Source organism: Zophobas morio, unplaced genomic scaffold (assembly GCF_036711695.1).
Source record: "Zophobas morio isolate AGI-343-1 ecotype UQ-CSIRO unplaced genomic scaffold, CSIRO_AGI_Zmor_V1 ptg000024l, whole genome shotgun sequence".
NCBI classification, from domain to species: domain Eukaryota; kingdom Metazoa; phylum Arthropoda; class Insecta; order Coleoptera; family Tenebrionidae; genus Zophobas; species Zophobas morio.
The window spans coordinates 19,812,390-19,832,316 of NW_026972129.1; the positions used below are offsets into that span (position 1 = coordinate 19,812,390).

The 19,927-nt window shown below is 36.1% G+C and overlaps 1 long non-coding RNA gene across 1 annotated transcript in view; it reads left to right on the forward strand.

Annotated features, from left to right (window-relative positions):
* Positions 1 to 19,927, forward strand: part of LOC135134987 (uncharacterized) — a 485,030-nt gene that overhangs the window by 442,643 nt on the left and 22,460 nt on the right. The gene's annotated exons all lie outside the window — the stretch shown is intronic.

The following is a 19,927-nucleotide window of genomic DNA, read 5'->3' on the forward strand; positions in this document are numbered from 1 at the left end:
ATGGACCGCCCCCACCGCTTTCCTTTACGCGGCCACTGCTTTCGTGAATATCCATTGTTCAATTTTATGCTGCAACAGGAAGTCCTGACTGTTGAGAGGATCTTGTCAAAGATGTTTGAGGATTCTGCTCAACTCTTCTCAATCATCAACAACTTCCTCAGATACTGAAGGTCTTCCAGGAGATTTCCCTCTGTTGACACCGCCAGTTCGAACAAATCTGTTGATAACATCTCTAATGTGAGCCTCTAATGATGTTTCCTGAATTATTAAAACACGATATTTGGCCTGATATTCTTGCTTACAAGCGGTTACAGAATACACTCATTCTTCGTTTACGAATGTCCCATTGCGGTAACAAGATATAACAAAATAAAAACAAAATTTTCGTACGCAAGCGTCGAGAGTTTGAAAACGACTGTTTTGTTGTTTTGAGCTTATATCAACGAGAATTACCATACTTCACACTTGAAAAACGTTAAAACAATAAAAGCGAGGACTCTAAATGACAAATAATGACAAGTGAGAATTGTCATAATGAGGCATAATTTCAGCTAAATTATCTAAATATACGTTCAACATCGCCACTATCAAAATATTCTTGTGTTACGATAAAGATGAATCAAAGGAGTTGGCTGGAGTAGAGTGGAATGTAAATGCTACGGAATTAAAACATAACGTTGCAGATAAAACATTTTCATTAAGAATACTTTTATCGTCCCCGTATATTTACTTTATGATTATCGTGGTATAATTACCTTCTGTCAAACATGAATGATTTTTTTTTATTTAATACCCACGTAGATGATGTGCATATTTTAGTCCACATTTCAGCATTGCTAAGATTCCTGTGTGGTAAAATGAATATTTGAAAATGTGAAAATTTCGGAAAAATTATGGTTCCTAGTTGATTATGAACTAAATTAATTTTTGAGCTGAGTAAAGGGAATTATACAGAATTCGTGAACTCACTCTTTTGAATTCGGTTCTTCCAGAGAATCCGGTAACAGCGTTCCAAAATTTATAGAACAAAATTCAGGTGAGATAGACTGTATACGCTAAGAATAAACCTGAATTGGACACGAAATCTTGGTAATTTAGTGACTTTTGACATCTAGATCTCGACATTAACTAATAAAAAATCTACCTGTACTTTAAGGTAGACAGGTTTTCTTTAATACAAATTTTTATACTTATTTTTTTATATTTGATCTCAGAGACGATTAATGTTTCCATTATTATACGTGTTACCACCCATAAGTTGACAACGTCATGCCAGCAAATTATTAAATAAATTACTATTAAAAACTCGCCTTGACATGCCTCCGTATCAGATATATTTCAGAGAGGAGAGGAGTTCTCTGTAAACATGTTCACCAATTTTTCTGGTTAGCAACACTGATATTTCCTACGACTTTCTGAAAGTTGTAAATTCCCTTAAAAATATGCTAGTTTCGCAGAATTCTGATGTACACTGGCCCCGAGACATAATTCTACCGCTTTATATACCCTTCAAGTCTCTTGTAAATTCATATTTAAAACTTGTTTCAAAATGTGTTAATACACGCCAAAATGAAATACTTTTCAACCTGTTTAGACCATTAGTAACAAAAAAATACAGGTGATTTAAAAATATTGTGCAACGAATATTTTACTTATTTTTCATGGAGCGCAAGCAGAAAAGGAGCACTATTCGTTCTACACCTCACTTCCTAATAATCGCTGTCGTACAATGGTGCTATTACTAAATGGTAGCATGACATATACATCGCATAAACGTCGTAGTTGCTCAGAAACTCCGTAAAATATAATTTATGACTCGTTCCAATACGCTTCTTGACACACACAGCACTCTTAGTGCACTAGAGCACCGATATAACTAATAGTAGAGTATATTGTAATCGAGCTTGAAGTAATAAATACTTATTTCTTCACGAAGTTTGTGCAACCTTTTTTTATTTCAATTACCGTTCTGAACTTCGTTAACGTGTACTTAATCATTAATTGAAGTAATATTTTTCGTCTATGAACGCGAAAACTCCACTACCACGTGTACTATGTAGATAGGTTCGTTTCTCTGCATTAATAACTGCTCGAGTAAGTCCTGCATATACATAAACCACTTGCTGAATAATAAACACAAGGTGTAGTATTGTGAAAGAATTGAAGAAGATTTCACAGACGTTGGAAGCTGCACTCAGACGATTTGACACTGTCAAGTGCCGTCTTTACGGACTTGTTGACACGTATTGTGATGAAACCAGTAGAGCAGAGCGCAAATAGGTGACCGATTCCTTCGGCCACTGTGCGAGTTCAATGGCCATAGCAGGTATGTCAGGTCGAGTCCTTGCAGGCCATTTCTATAACATTATCCGCCAATATCTTCGAGTTTAAAGACAACGCGTACTGACATTAAAGATAAACAGTTCTTCCACTTCACTTGAGGATACGAAAATATTGTTGCAAGGACGTGTGGGCATTTCTTCGGCGCCGGCTTTATTTTAATAAAAAAAGCTTGCCGTTATGCGGAAATGTTTGTTTTACGGAAGGTCGAGTTTGTAATTCTTAACCTGATCTCGTCAAGATAAACTTCGAATTCATATTCTGCATAATTCGCCGTGAAGGAATTTATCCGATGGGTTGCCGGCGAGAAGGATGCTGTAGTTGCGTATGTAGGATTAACAGTTAGCAAATTCTTCAAGATTGTTGTTAGGTGGGTTTACAAGAAATTAGCCTGGGAGGATAGTAATCGTAAGTGCATTAGTTAGTAATGGAAACAGCGGTGTGGAACTCGGTACTTGTAAGGAAGGGAATTTATTTCAGTGAAAATTAATCTGAAGAATTTACTCTGCCAAATTCCGAGATTATGACAAAATTTGACGAATTTTAATTAATATAATTTAATTAGTAAAACAGTGAAATTGCGTAGGTTTTAATGTTACTTTTATGCTATCTTATTCAATCTTTAATTTTCCACGAAAATATCAGTTTGCTTTTTACTGTTATATATAACCTATAACCTAACTAAATTTTTATTTCCTCAAAATGAATGTGTACAATTTAATAAGTGTTGGATGTATGATTGTTATTCATACATACGTACCGAAAAAGATTGATATAAATGATACACAAACATGTGCTGTGTAACACTGTATTTACTTGTTGTTGACGGTTCGGAGTCTATGTACAAAGTTGTTAAAATCGGAAGCGATACATTGCAGGTAAAAGAGAAAGTTGGGGACGCTTGTTGACAAGGGTTGCGGTTGGTAGGTAAAACCGAAACCCGAACATGGTCCGGCGCCTTGAAAGAACTAACTTTCAACATGACAATAAGTTTAAACTGCAAATATCACTACATAATAAGTACCTATTTACATAATGGGTGCATACAGCATTTTGACAAAAGGGAATATAAAACACATATATACAAAAAACAAATAGATTTAAACACCTTTGTTTATGGTTCGGTCGGAAGCAGACATAGTTTAACCACTGGTCGTTTAGTCATACCATTCGCGGTTTTCACTGTCACTACCCGAATGAGGCCATCTTGATCGGGATGAACTGTAGTGACGCGTCCCATCTTCCATGCAAGCGGGGGTGTGTGGTCTTCCTTAATGACCACCAAATCGTCCACCTTTATGTTGTTGTGGCTGGCCTTGGTCCATTTTGGGCGATTTTGAAGTTGGCCCAGATATTCTGCTGACCACCGTTTCCAGAATTGCTGCTGAGTGCGACTGACTTGTTGCCACCTGGAGAGCCGGTTCGTTGGGAGCGTGGTGACGTTGTCCTCTGGAACAGCAGTTAGAGGGGTTCCAACGAGGAAGTGGCCGGGGGTTAAAGGAGTCAGATCATTTGGGTCATTGGATATAGGGGTTAACGGACGCGAATTTAAGCATGCTTCAACTTGGATTAGTAACGTCTGCATTTCTTCGAAATTAAACAAAGCTGTACCAATAACGCGTTTCAATTGATTTTTCGCAGATTTGACTGCCGCTTCCCAGATACCCCCCATATGTGGCGCGGAAGGCGGAATAAAATGAAAATTGATCTGCTCAGTTGTCAAGTATTTTATTATGTAATTACGGTCATTCCGCGAACTGAGAAGTCGTTGCATCTCATTTTTTGCGCCGACGAAAGTTGTCCCGTTGTCAGAGAAGATGTCGTTGGGTTTTCCTCGTCGACCAACGAATCTTTTCAGAGCTTGTAAGAAACTTTCGGTGGTACAGTCTGACACGAGTTCCAAATGCACCGCTTTTGTTGCCATGCATATGAAGACTGCTATATAGGCTTTCGATATTTTTGGCCTTCCTCTACCGCGATTTAAATTGATGTTGATTGGGCCGCAATAATCTAAACCCGTTTTAGAAAATGGTCTACTGGGCTCTATTCTATAGCTCGGTAAGTTACCCATTCGTTCGCTACATGGCTGTGGTTTTAGTCTGTAACAGCGCATACATTTTTGGATTATTTTTCTGACCACATTGCGACCTGTAAGGACCCAAAATTTTTCCCGTAATATCGCTAGCGTGGCCTGGGGGCCCGCGTGTAAGTGACTTAAATGGATGTGAGAAATGATTAACATTGTCACATGATGGTTTCTCGGTAGCAAATATGGATGTTTTTTATAATCTGAAATAGTGGTAGCCAAATTTAAGCGTCCGCCTACTCTTAAGATTCCGTCTTTGTCTAAAAACGGATTCAAACATAGAAGCTTACTGCTCGGTTTTAATGGCAAATTGTTTGATAATGTTCTTATTTCTTCGTCAAATTCGGTTGATTGTATGTGGCGTAAAATGATTGTTAAAGCTAGATCAAGTTCTGAGCATGATAATGGCCCGTAGTTTTGATTATTTTTATTCCCGATATTAGTTACAAATCGATTTAGATAAGCTATTGAGCGTTGTAATTTAATAAAATCAGAAAACTGTTTTAAGTATTCCCATTCAGGAAGTGTGTTTACTAAGAGTGAGGTAATCTGCTTTTGTTCTGGTAAATCTACTTTGCTGACCGGTTCTTGTATGGGCCAAAATTCGTTTGTGTATGAAAGAAATGAAGGCCCGTGGAACCAAAAATCGTTGTTTAATAATTTGTTGGCTGTTGTGCCTCGCGATATTATGTCGGCAGGATTACTAATAGACGGTACGTACCGCCATTCTTCTATACTGCTAAGATTTTGAATTTCAGCCACTCTGTTGGCTACGAATGTTTTCAGTGAGCTAGAAGGGGATGAAATCCACGCTAACGCGATTTTAGAGTCGGTCCAGAAGTACTTATTTTGAATCGGAACTTTTATTGTTTTAAGTACCGCATCGCATAGTTGACATACTAGTAGAGCCGCACACAATTCAAGACGGGGCAATGGTGTCGCCTTCAAGGGGGCAACGCGACTTTTTGCACAAAGTAAGTTAACATTAACTTGACCATTTTTCTTAATGCAACGTACATAAATAGCTCCGCCATACGCCTTAATGGAGGCGTCAGAAAAACAGTGCAATTCGACACTGGCATCCGTTTCAAATATGAACCTAGGAATTGTAATTTCATTCGCCATTTTTAAATCATTCAGCCAATTTTTCCAGGAGGAATAAATTGATAATGGCACAGTTTCATCCCAACTAAGTTTTAAATTCCATATTTCCTGCAAAAGTATTTTAGCTAGAACTGTTACTGGCCCTAGTAAGCCTAAAGGATCGTAAAGTTTAGATGAGACCGATAAAATTTTTCGTTTAGAAACTTTACCCGTAGTTGAAAGATTGTCGATTGAATATTTGAACGCATCCTTTTGAGTGTCCCACACTAAACCAAGGGTTTTCGATTCATTGTCCACCTGGTCAAATTTTACAACAGACATTTTCGGTGTTTCTTGTGGTACAATATTAGGATTATTGGAAGCCCATTTGGGTAAAGTGAAACGTCCTTGGGAAAGCACTTGCGTTAATTGGTCACGAAGTTCCATTGTTTCCCCTACGGTGGAACTCCCGCAGAGTACATCGTCGACGTAAAAATTGTCTTTGATTATTTCGGCAGCTTTTGGAAATGTTGATTCCACTTGATCCGCCAATAATCTTAGACATTTGATCGCAGCATAGGGAGCTGACGACATCCCGTATGTGACCGTATTAAGTTCGTACACTTGCATCGGTTGTGTGGGATCATCCCGCCACAAAATTCTTTGATATCGTCTGTCTTCGGGATGAATTAAAATTTGACGGTACATCTTGCAAATGTCCGCTGTAAAGGCAAACCTATACGTTCTAAATCGAATTATTAAATCAAAAATGTCGTTTTGTACTTTTGGCCCTGTACTCAGACAAGCATTTATGCTTTTTCCGAATGATGGTTTGGCTGACCCGTCAAATACTACGCGAATCTTATCAGTGACCCCGTCATTTTTGAAAACCGCGTGGTGAGGCAAGAGGTAATAGGGTTCACTTTCGATTCTATGCTCTGTCAATGGACCTAGTAAACGCATATGACCCAAATTAATGTATTCTTTCATAAAATCGTGATAATTTATTTTTAACATGATATTTTTTGCGAACTTTCGTTCCAATGTGTTGAACCGTTTGAGCGCGATTTCTGTCGGATTCCCCAAATTTGGTAAAAATTCGTTAAATGTTAATCTGACTTGAAATCGTCCGTTGGATAATTGAGTGGCATTGTTAATAAAATAGTTCTCATGTTGTATTTCAAGAGCTGTGAGCGGCTTATCATCGTTTGAATAACTTTCAAGTTTCCAGAACTTTTCAACCTGGTTTTCTAAATTGACGTTATTGATCGCGCAATGTAGATTTTGACGAGTGTTACTGGTGGGGCATCCATGCAATGGCCCTCCTACAATCCAACCTAATAAAGTTTTTTGTAATATTAAGCCATGTCCTATCGTTTGAATTTGACCTACACATAACAGTTGCCAAAATAATCCAGCTCCGATTAACAGATCGATTGGCTGTGACAAATTGAAATTAGGATCGGCAAGTTTTACCGCTTCAGGTATGTCCAGCTCATCTTTAGAAAAGGTACGGGCAGGTATGTTCTTCGAAATTTTTGGGATTACCAGACAATTTAAAGCTGTTGTAAATGAGTAATGCAACGACTCGATCTGTACCTGAACCTTTTGTCTAGCGGTCGTATTTGAACATTGAATACCTGCTACGACCACATTTGCATTTTGTGTACTTAAACCCAATTTGTTAGTGGCGGCTTCAGTAATAAAATGCGATTCTGAACCCACGTCTAACAAAGCCCGGAATTTTTGAAATTTGTTTTTACAATCCTTTATTAGAATTATTGCTGTAGAGAAAACGGCTTGTGGAAAAAGGGCGGATGAGCAATAAACTCCACTGGTACTGGGCTGGTTTTCGTTTGAATGGGAGGGTTGGTCACTATGTAAAAGTGTATTATGTTTCAATTGGCATAATTTACATGACATAGATTTACAGCTATCGGACGGATGCGATGGTTTGAGACAATTTTGACATAATTTCAACCTATCTACCTGAGACCTTCTTTCCGAAACACTGAGTTTTAAAAAGGTAACACAGTTGTAAATTAAATGAGATTTTTTACAAAAATAACAAGTGGATTGTGTACTATTGCGATTTACTGCCGCTGTAAATGTAGACACCTTTTGTGTTTTAAGTGTATTATAAAAAGGTAGCCATTCAGTATAAATTCCGCTAAACGGTTTAATAACAATCGGGAGCGACTGCACCGATGGTGACGGTGTGCTCGTAGGTGCGTTACCTTGCGGTGCAGGTGAAGATGTGTTAACGCGTTTTTGTTCAATAGCATCTTCGACATCTGCACATAAATCGTAATACGCGTTTTCAAAATAAAGTCTTGTGGTAGCTTGTTCTAAATCGGGGGTGGCGTCATCAAGAGCTTCAATCTGAGAATGGATTTTGTCAAACTGAGCCTTAATACGTACAAAATCGCGCAATCTTACTCTTAGTCGAGAAGCGGATGTACTGTAATTGTTTGTTTCAAACCACAACTTGAAACGCGATATTTCGTCGTGAATGCGATCTCTTTTTAAGAGTAAAATTTGTAAATTTCCTGCATCCTCTGGTGTAGGATTTGAGTCCGAAAATGTTTCGGCATTGTCGTCACCTTCCGCGCCTGCCATGTGTGGAGCATCGAAAGTTTGCGAACGCGTCATAACCATTTGAAAAACCGCTTAGTTGAAGTACGTAAAACTGGTACAGTTCGGGCAAGGTAAATGGTACTTGCCAATGAAATTTAAATAAAATGACGTACAATTACGGTCGAATGCGTGCTTGACCGGAAATAGATAAAAAAAAGGAATAGTTGGAACCCACTCACCGCAATAAGGCCCTCTGGCACCTGGGACGGCTAGACTGATTCGCTGCTCTCCTGTCCGGTTGGGAATTTCCAATGGCTGGATCCCGTCTCCCGATGCAGGCGTCGAAAATTGCCAAAACCGTAATAAGATCACCTGGAGCCTGGGTGAATTGACTGGATGGGCTGAATTCGCTGCTCTCCTGCTCGGTAAGGAACTCCGATGGCCGGTAGGTCACGTCTCCCGATACAGGCGTCGAAAATTACCAAAAACGTGATAAGGTCACTTGGAACCTTGGATGAAACGACTGGATGGGCTGGATTCGCTGCTCTCCTGTCCGGTAGGGAACTCCGATGGCCGGTAGATCACGTCTCCCGATACAGGCACCACCGCGTTTTATTGTTGAATTCACAGCACTGGATCACACATGTGGAGAGATCCGGCTCGAAGGACCAATGTTGGATGTATGATTGTTATTCATACATACGTACCGAAAAAGATTGATATAAATGATACACAAACATGTGCTGTGTAACACTGTATTTACTTGTTGTTGACGGTTCGGAGTCTATGTACAAAGTTGTTAAAATCGGAAGCGATACATTGCAGGTAAAAGAGAAAGTTGGGGACGCTTGTTGACAAGGGTTGCGGTTGGTAGGTAAAACCGAAACCCGAACAATAAGCATATTATATTTTTCTATTTTATTATAATTTTTAACAGGGTTGAAATTATTGTGGCAATTTTCAATAAATATTAAGCGATCACACTCATGACCCCTAAGCTATGAAAAAATAGGTCTCCCCTTTCTATGCTCTCTGTTGATTTTTTTGGACAGATAATCTCCGAAAATTGTAGATGAATGTTAGGAATATCGTGTAGATGATAAAACAAACCAAAAGTTGTCTAATTATCCCCACCAACAAATTGATGACGTCACCTCACAATTTTGCATAGTAAATCCTCCTTAAATTTTATAATATAATGAGCTTTTACCTTTGGCTTCCCAAAACAAAAAAAAATGTTCTCCACTAGCAACAAACATCTAATACTTGTTTAAACTGAAAAATATATAATAGCAAATAAAGTAATTAACGCAGTCCATGCGGAACCCCCTGTAACATAAATTCCGCTTTAGAAGCAACGAGTATACAAAAGCTCGCTCTCCTACTGGTTTAAAATAAAGGATTTTCACACCCCTTTAAAAACGTCTCTCCCGACTTTTCTAGTTAACAATAAATCAAGAAATCCAATTCCTTCTCGCAGAATCTATAATTTGTCACTCTAAAAAATAGAGGTGGTAGCTTCGATTTAACGACTTCAAAGTCTGATTGTCGGCTTTGAAACGCGCCATGGATTTGACACGAACGTGGAGGAAATCCTCGTTAATCGACATCGACGAAAAAAATTGTCTCCAAACGTTATCACTTCTTATACGTTGCCACCGAGTATAGTGTTTTTACAAATGACAAGAGAGAGGCATCAGCGGGAGATTGATCGCCTATAATGACGTCACGATCTGTGACTGTCAACACTTCAAGTGAATGCTCTCAATCCCACCAGCAAGATTATATTCCCTCTCGTTTTCCAAGAAACTGAAATCGCTGAACACTGTCACATCCATCGCAGGCTATTCCTCTTTCTTACGTTTATAAAATCGAATCGTACTGTTACAAACTAGATCGGCTGGAACTCTTGTTGCTGGAAAAGCCGCGGCCGGTGTAATTAAAAGCACAATGAAATGCGGTTTTGTAGGTAAAAATTTTCTTTCTTGAAGGAAAATGGGTGACTTGATAGTTATTAACATTTTTTTATGTCTAATTCGTGCCAATAGCGCTGCATGAGTTCTGCAAAACACTTTGTGTGGTCAATTATATTTATCATAATGAATTTCGTAGAAACCTAATAGTGCAGGTAGTGAAGTTGTGATCGATTCTACACACAACGAATTTTTATGCAAATTTCACACGAGATTATATTTATTTGGCGTGAGAAAAACATTATAAAGATACGTATGCCACTGATGGTACTAGTTTTCTAGCTTGTAGAACAATATTTCTACTATTGTATAGTTACAAAAAGTTTTTTTGATTTTGTCGACCTTAATATTCTGCACATCTGTAATTTCGTTACAGAATAAATCAAATCCATCCCTGTTTACCATTTGCCGGCCACCAAGTTTCGACCATGTCTGTTACTCTTCCTTTACGTGACGCATGTAACAGACGGTGGTGTTGTTCTCATAGTATTTCCACTCTAACAAAATCAATACACTTTTGTGAACACATTCAAATTTACTCTACTGGAAAAACTGAAGCATAGTGAGACAACTATTTTTTTTTTTTATTATAAAGTAAACCATGTTTGAAATTTAACGCCCAATTTGCGTTATCATAATACAAGCAATCTATAGGTTAAGTATTTCAGACTGCGGGCATTACCAAAGGTCAAATTATTATTCACATTTTATGAGAATTTTGTTAACTGGTAAATGTTAATGTAAACATAACCTAGCTGAAGGGTAGACCACCGGAAGATGAAGTTAAAATTGAAATAACACTAAGACGTGGTTTACTTTAGGATTCCTAAAAAAATACACGGAGATAGATTTCCCAGAAACTAAAAAAAATTGTTCCAGTCTTAATATTATTTTATTCGACCTAAGTAAACGTTTCCATTCCAACTTGGACTTCCAACTGAGACTAAAAAAGTAAAATTAGGAATGAGTAACGTTCATATTAGTTTTAAAAGTTGTTTTAAATATATACTAAATTATTTAGGTAGTTAAGTTTATTTATAAAAAAAATTAATGGTGTATATTCAGATAACTGAAATTAAATTTTTGGACAACTCTTTTTTATGAGATTATTCACCACTTTTACGAAATTTTATACATACTCAACGAGAAAATAAATTTTTAAGTACGTGTTTTTAACACATTTTTATCTCAAACTGTTGGAGACATCAACCGATCCGGCGATATTAAACCTGTTATGCCACCAACAACACATTAAAATAATTATATTGTTAAAATGTGTAAACACACACTTGAAATTTATTTTCTCGTTAAATATGTATATTTTAAAATAGGTAACTTGTTAAACAACTTACTTTGGTAATAAAAAAATAAACCCAAAAACGAAATCGCCCTCATACTCTTACACAAATACCAATATTTTTCGTTATTTAGACTGAATTTTCAGCGAATTTTGAAGTCGTACGCAAAATTTTCTAGTGTGCACAATAAATTTAGAAAATTTTAAATATCACACTGTTTTGTTATGCAACTTGGTTAAAAGGGTTTTTATCCTTCTTGTGACTTAAAGAGCATTTATGGGTAACGCTGACAACATTCAGTCCGGTAGTTTCGAAGAATATTTATCTAATAAAAATCAATACAAACGGAAACGGGAGACTTATTGTGTCGTACTGAAAAGGTCATGAAACAAATCAGGTGCCGATGAAAAATCCGAAGGAAAAATCTACTTATGAACATTGTAAACCTGATCGTGGAAGTGCCACCAGAAATAAAGTACTAAAGAAAATACAGTAAAAATTGATTTTGCAAATGTTTTTTTGTGTAAGTTAAAGCAAATGCAGATAATGCTAGTAACAACGCAAGAAGCTAAATGATATCCTATAAATGTGTTTTGACACCCTGTAATCTTTTTTGCGTTTGATCATCGTCTATACACCGCCACTGTTTATGATTCGAACGCATCATTTTACGAAAACACACTCTGTTAACTTGTTTATATTTGGTCTGAAGTGCACTTCTCCTTCATCCATGATAGAAAGCGGATTAACAATTTCTCCAAAAATATGAATGCTTTGATAAAGCGTCAGGATATGCCTGTATTTCTATTGAGTTTTCCTACTTGAAAATATTTCGATCAACATTATTTTACAGAAGCCACATGTGTCAATTCTGACACATGTGTGACACTAATAATAAAATACTGGGTGATCGATAGAAAAATCTAGATAATAGCAGTAACATGTAAGAAACAAGAAACCCATGTCACATTCGAACATGCGCGATCTAAGAGTCATGAAACGTCGAGAAAATATAAAAGTGGCCATTCGTCCGATGGACTCGATTACTATACTTCCTTAGTTTACACTCGGGAAGTAAAAAGAACCTAATTTACATTCGCTTTCTCGTGGCGAAATTAAAGTGCTATAATTTAGTTTTTCTACTCATTAAGGTTGAAGTTTGTCATTTTCCCATCGCTGGCAGTGGATGAAATTTCATTTCACCCTCTAGTGGAAAAATACTCGGCCGTCTACGATTTTAACGGGTCGTCCAGCCTGAGCGTTTCGCAGCTAGCGAAACGTGTCGCGTATCGCCTGCACCGACCGCACCGTCCGCTTCGCGCGCTTCGAAAATCATGACGCCTAGGCTGGACGACCCGTTAGTGTTTGACGTTTAATACTGCTAGTTTACACAAGTGAAAACAATGAACATGAGTGAGACTGACGAAGTTTCTGAAGAAATTTTGAATGCTGCCAATGCGGCATTTTCGAATCTGATACCCGAAAAGTCTAAAAAGTTTTATGAGCTAACATACCGAAAATTGTTCTATTACAGTTAATGTATTTCAAAAATAAAATACCTACCATAAACAAACATTTATTTCCTAATTTCTTAGAAAAAATAGTATATGCAACTCGCGGATGAAGAAATTTCAACGGCTCGAGTTTCTTTTTCGCACTCGCTCGTTGCACTCGCTCGTGTGAAAAAATCACTCTCGCCGTTGAAATTCAACTTCATCCACTAGTTCCATAATGTACTATTACAGCATTCCGGAATAATCAGAATCATTAAGATTATTAAATTACCAAAAAACTGCTTTTTATTTCCCGAGCGTAAGCGAAGGAAGTATTGTAATCGAATCCGTCCACCGACTCTCTACTTTTACATTTTCTGGTGTCTGTCTGTCCGTCTGTCTGTCTGTCTGTCTGTCTGTCTGTCCGTCTGTCCGTCCGTCTGTCCGGATTTTTATTAGACAGATAATCTCCGAAACTACTGGACCGATTGTTGTCAAATTTTATATGTGTATTATGAATATCATGTAGACGGTAACTTTGTCTAATCATTCCCACCAAACTCAATATTGAATTTGTTTGAAATATGCTCAATTTTATCCATTTTTTTTTTTTGTAATAATTATCAATCAGATGTTTTTCCAAATTTTTCGTTGTTATCACAGAAGGAAAATCGCAAAATCAAATTTTATAATAAATATTATCAAAAAAACGTTTTCGTCAATTAAAATAAGTTCAGGATAAACTTTTATCCATGACTTTATTAAGGTTTATTAGTTTTTTTTTTGTGGAGATGGGTTTGGATGGGGCTTAATATTTGGCTTTATTTTTTACTTAATATACATAGTATTCTTTGAACAGCACGATACTCAAACACATGTTTTACATGATAATTTCTTGTAGAGAAATAAGGATTTTAAGCTCCACCCTCTTGGCTCACGATGAATAAAGAAAGTCATCACAATTGAGATAGGGTGGGTGGGCGGGGCTTATATTTTGCCTTTTTTTTTTCTTAATATTCGTAGTCTTCTTTTCGCACTAAGAAATTTAAAACCTGTTTAAAACAGGAAATATGGATTTTGTACTTAGTCAGTCTGACGACGAATGGAAAATTCACGATTGAGCTCCAAACAGATGGGTGGGGCTTATGTTTTGCTTTTTTTTTTCTTTTTCTTCATATAAATATATTGTTTTTTCCATAACAAACATGTTTAAAATGGTAAATTTTATCCCATACACTTCTCTACAAATTTACTCGCCTAACCATGTTTTGAATTTATTGTCGTGAAAAGAAAAGTACGTACATATATTAAGAAAAAAAAGGCAAAATACAAACCCCGCCCAAACGCCCTCATTTCAATTGTGATAACGTTTTTATTCGTTGTGAGCCGAAGGGCGGAGTTTATTGCAAAATGCTTATTCCTTTACAAGAAACTATTATGTGAAACATGTTTTTAAATAACATGTTGCTGAAAGGAAACTATATATGTTAAGGTAAAAAAATCCGAAAAATAAGCCCCACCCACCCGCCCCAATCTCATTTGTGATGAATTTTTCATTCGTTGTCAGACCGAGGGGCGGAACTTAATTGTAAAATCGGTGTTTCCCGACAAAAATTTACCATTTTAAACGTTTTAAATACATATAAGTATTGTCGTAAAAAGATTGTTACGTCCCGCCATCTCAATTGTAATGATTTTATTCGTTGTGAATATTGAAAGTCTAAAAAATTGTTCATATTGTAAATTGTGGAGATGCGAGGGAAGCTCTGTCGAGATAGCTTTCGACCACTTTTTTTCTTAATAGTTATTAAATTTAGGAATTCAATAAAATCTTGTTGAATACAAAATGCATTTTATTGTCCTCTGCGTCAATATTTAATAAAATTATTAGAACATTTTTTAAGTGAGCAACTTTCGACCAACAAGATTACAACGATGTTCTTGAAAAGTGTCTATAATTTCGGTGTTGCGGCCATAATAACATGTTTAAGTTAAGAGGATCGAGACATCGATTGAAGAAATACTAGTGTTGTAAACAGAAATTAAGTTTTTCGTAACAAAGATCGACGACTAAGCTTTCTCACTGACGTTCTCAAAATTTGATGAAAGTACTTTTTACTTCCTGAGCGTAAGCCTGAGTCTTTTACGTTTGCTCGACATTTCGTGACCCCTTGTTGTGGACCTCGATCACAACAAAGGGTTCTTCCAATTTGTTAGAAGACACTTTTATTCACCACGTTACTTTTATTCGCGTAGGGAAAATTTAGTAATTAAGACAGCTTCTTCACCAATACTACTTTTATTCAGGAACGAGTCGACAAGTTATGATCGCAAAGATCAGGCGTACCAAACAACACCGACAATAATTAACATTAACTATTAATGAATGTCTTCACACTGATCACCAATTTATATGAGTAGTAACAGCGACCCATTAGTGTGACCTTGAAAAACCGCTAGGATTTGAGCGACCTTGAAAAAACCGCTAGGATTTGAGACCCGCTAGTAATTAAGGACCGCTAGTAATTAGAGTTAATTAATGCATAATTAATTATCGATTAAATTCGATTTTAATTACGGGAATATGTTTAATAGGTGTGTTTAGGCCTTAATTAGATTCGGGAATTAATTTATTAGAGGGTTTAATCATTATCGTGAATATTAAATGAGATTTAATCGATGATTAATTACCCTTAATTAGTAGCGGTCCTTAAGTATTCGAGGTATGGTAAATCCTAGCGGGTCTCAAATCCAAGCGGGTCGTAATTCTTCGCTGGTCCATTGCTGGTCAAAATGCTAGCGCTTTCACCTTCCGAAATCCTAGCGGTCATAAATGCCGATACTTCCCTCGCTCAAGGGTTATTCGGGGTGCGTGTAAATCCAAGCGGTGTAAAATACTAGCGGGTTTAAAAGACTAGCGCTTTCACTTCTTAAATGATTATTCGGAACACCTATAAAGGGGCACAAGCTCGATACAATGGCAATTGCAATTTTGTATACTTTTTTAGAATGGGGAATTAATTATCAGAGGGTTTTAATGATTATCGTGAATATTAAATGAGATTTAATCGATAATTAATTACCCTTAATTAGTAGCGGTCCTTAAGTATTCGAGGTGTGGTAAATCCTAGCGGGTCTCAAATCCAAGCGGGTCATAAATCTTCGCTGGTCCATTGCTGGTCTAAATGCTAGCGCTTTCACCTTCTGAAATCCTAGCGGTACGCGAACGCGGCGGGAGGGCGGGTGGCGACGGGACGCGGGCGGCGGCGGGACGTGGGCGGCGGCGACGGGACGCGGGCGGCGGCGGCGGGATCCGGGCGAACGGCACGAGGGCGGCGGCGGGCGATGGCGGCGGCGACGCGACACATACACAAGTTTTATTTATTTATTTTGAAGCTAAATAAGAATTTATTATTAGATATATTATTATATTTTTATTATGCAAAAGTTGAAAATGTGTTTGAAATGATTCTACCTCCTGTTACATAGCACCAGCTGGTTTTCGTATATATGTAGACTGTGACATGTACCGGTGGAGTAAATCTAAAGCGCTGTTACCAGATCTATGGGTTTGAAGAACGCCCCCACACTGCAGGGTGGAAGCCTTGCTGAGGAGTTCGGCCGGATGTGTACAAACTTACTTTTGCCGCCCATCTATTATTTGGTAGGGTTTTATAACGAGAAAATGAACATTATTGGTATATATGTTAACTGGCAAACTTTTATTTATATCTCACATATTTCACTTGATTTTGGCATGCAACATTTTTTTTGTTGTATTAAGAAATACCTAGTTATTTAATTATGTTTGATACTAAAAAAATTTTTCAAATTTACAATACAGTTGGAATATGGTCATGCAATAGATTTTTGCAGCAAATGTAGATATTTTTATGTTTTGCGAAACATCATAATCTACTGGTATGAATTTTTAAATATTTTAAATGAAGACTTATGTGACGATTCAATACACGTACATACAATGTATGACATTAACATCGGGAATTTTTTTTTAACAATAACACAACAACACAATAAGGTTCTCAGTAATATTCGTTCAATCATTTATTTCTTTTTGTTTTAATTTTAAAACTACGAGCAAAATATTTCAGTGTTTTAAAGTCCCACTAAATATTTTGCAAATTCGATTTCTTTAAAGTTAGTAGGTACAACAAGAACATTTTAACGACAATGTACCCATTTATTTCTATTTGGAAACAAATTCATTTTAGGGCAAAATGATTAAATTTACATTTTAAAGTTTTTGACATATTGATGAGTAGGTGTTGCATTAAAATAATTACAACCTTTGTCGGACAGACAGATAAAGAAGAGTAGCCATGATAAATAGAAAACAAATTATTCATTTACTTGTATCTTATAAGTATTCGAGACAAATAACTTGATAACCACATAAACAAAACTGATGAGTAGTCAAATTCAAAATAATCTCTGAACTTTAGTGGAATACAATAGAGCCACAAAAAAATGTATATTACTATTTCCAGCGTAATCGTCAGGTAGCTAGTAATTATTTGTTTTCTTTAGCATTTTTAGATATGCATTTTTCTTTTATGTTCATCAACTATTTTAACTTAGCTATGTATCTAATAAGACAGATACATACAACTGCAATTTGTTGCTTTGCAATTTGTAACATTTTCTTTTACTGTATGCTTCATTTTATACATATATTTTACTTGATATTTAGAGAAAAATAACAACATTTTTGTTACAGATTGTCTGATTCACATTCAACTTTCAAGAAAGAAATACATGTTTTATAAAAAACCAAATTAACAAAAACTAATTCTGCTATATAATAATAAGATTTGTTTGACCGTAATTTCAAAATTCATGGATATTTCGTGTTAAAAAAGAGCAATAAAAAAAAATGACAAATTTAAAAAACAATTAAATAATCTACATATAGACATTTGTAAACTATGTTTATTGCAATCATCAAGCAAATTTTTAATGAACTCTATATTACTTACTACATATTTTGTAGTAGAGAAAGTTTGTCTTTTTTATACAATTTGATTTAACGCGAGTATTAAAGGAAAGTTAACCAATACCAATATTTTGATTTTCGATCATTCGATGAATGAATGCAGTTAGGTCCGTCGCAGTGTGCGTGTATACATACTTGCAACATCCATAATATGTCCTTCGTCTCTGTTTACATCTTTCACTTCAAACATTTTTTACAGCGTTCGAAGTTCCGCTATGTTCGTTCACTAACGAATTTGGGGACAATTTTAATATATTATTTTGTTAGGGGCCCCTTAGACGTAAAAACAAGTTTGCTGTATTTGTATGTACCAACAAAATGGACATACAAAATAACTACAGCACTACATGTAGCAACAAATATGACTTAATAGTTTGAGTTAATTGTATGTGCTTAGATAAATCGTCCCTACACATAATAAAATGTTTGTATAAATTGTTCGTACAAACAGATTTTTTCAATCAAGTCAAAGTAATTTTATATACGAGTATGGTTGATCGTGATGTTATAGCTCAACATGGTTTCAGACTACATGTTACAATAAATCAGCATGTATGTTTGGACAAATCTGTTTGTGCATACGAAAAATTACGTCTAGTTTAGGATGTGCATCAAAAATTTGTGTTATTACTGCAGCAAAACATATTTACAATTTACAAAAATGCAAATGTCTTTGTACACTTTTTTGTTAAATTCGTAATTTTTTTTTATTGATTTTTTTTTGACACAAAAATTGAAATCTGTTTCATGAATTTTGGAATTTGAGGCTCAAAAATCTTATTATTATATCGTAATTTCCTTAGAGTCAAAAATAAAGAAGAAACCCTGTTGGTTCAAATTTTATAAAACCATGTACCGTTATTTTATGCTTATAGATATATCACATAAAATTAATAAAAAGAAATATGTGTGTCGAACGAAACTTCCGGTAAAACAAATGCATGCTTAAACAATTTTATAAGCAAACAAAAAGTACAGTTTTATGTATGACCATGCATTGCCAAGTTAAAGATTAATATCTTTGAGATTAATGTCGAAAGCTGAATGATTATTTTAATTTTATTAAAAACTCTGTGTTTAGCGTCTGTTACGATTTCAAAATTTTCAAATTTCAGTTCTGAAGGAATTCTACAAACAACTTCAACTTGTACTAAGTTTTTTATGTATGCATTTAGTACTCATACACCTCTGAATGCTAAATCATTACTTTCGATATCGAAGGCGAATACGTCAAAACGTTTTACGTGGTTTTAGAGTAGTGAGTGGTGTTTTCTATGATTTGGCGCATTTTTGGTCGGAGGTGGAAACTACCAGAGATATGTAAAAGACAGATGCGGTTATAGCTTTCCCGATCTAGGGCCAACATCCATGATCTAAGAGTAGCAATACTTTGTGTCGCCTATCCTTTTCTATATCAGCACCAGTACTATAGATTGCCAAGTGTAGGCTACATCGATCACTCTCTAAAAGGTGGTTGTCTTGTTATTGGCCCGTTCTGATGGCGGCAATTATAAATAATCATAACCACCCACAGTCTGAGTGGTCTGACAGGGACCGGCACAAACACAAGAACGGCATCAACGACAAACGTTGCACCAACTGATTGGTTGCGCCGTACAGAGCGAGACCTTCAGATATCGGGTTACCATTATACGTGCTAGAGAAAAAGAGGGAGATATAAACGTACAGTGACATCTTGGCCCTAAACGTATGTCCACGACAACATTAAATATCTGTATCTAGTCTTTTACATATCTCTGGAAACTACCTAAACACAAGCACAAACACACGCAATAGTTCGACAAAATTTTCACCAGATGGTGCTGTTGTTTAATGCAATTTAAAGTCCCTAGATATATATCATAAAGTACCGCAATCATCCGCCGTTTTCTGGAAAAACTACCCACCAACTTTAAATTATTGCAATTATTTGAATGGTATCCAGTTTCAAAACAGTAAGAATCCAACTTGAAATTGTGGTCTACACCAGTGCCAATTGTATTTTGTAGAATATGAAGTTGACTTCAAATGATATAAATTGTAATTCAGATTAATCAGTTCTA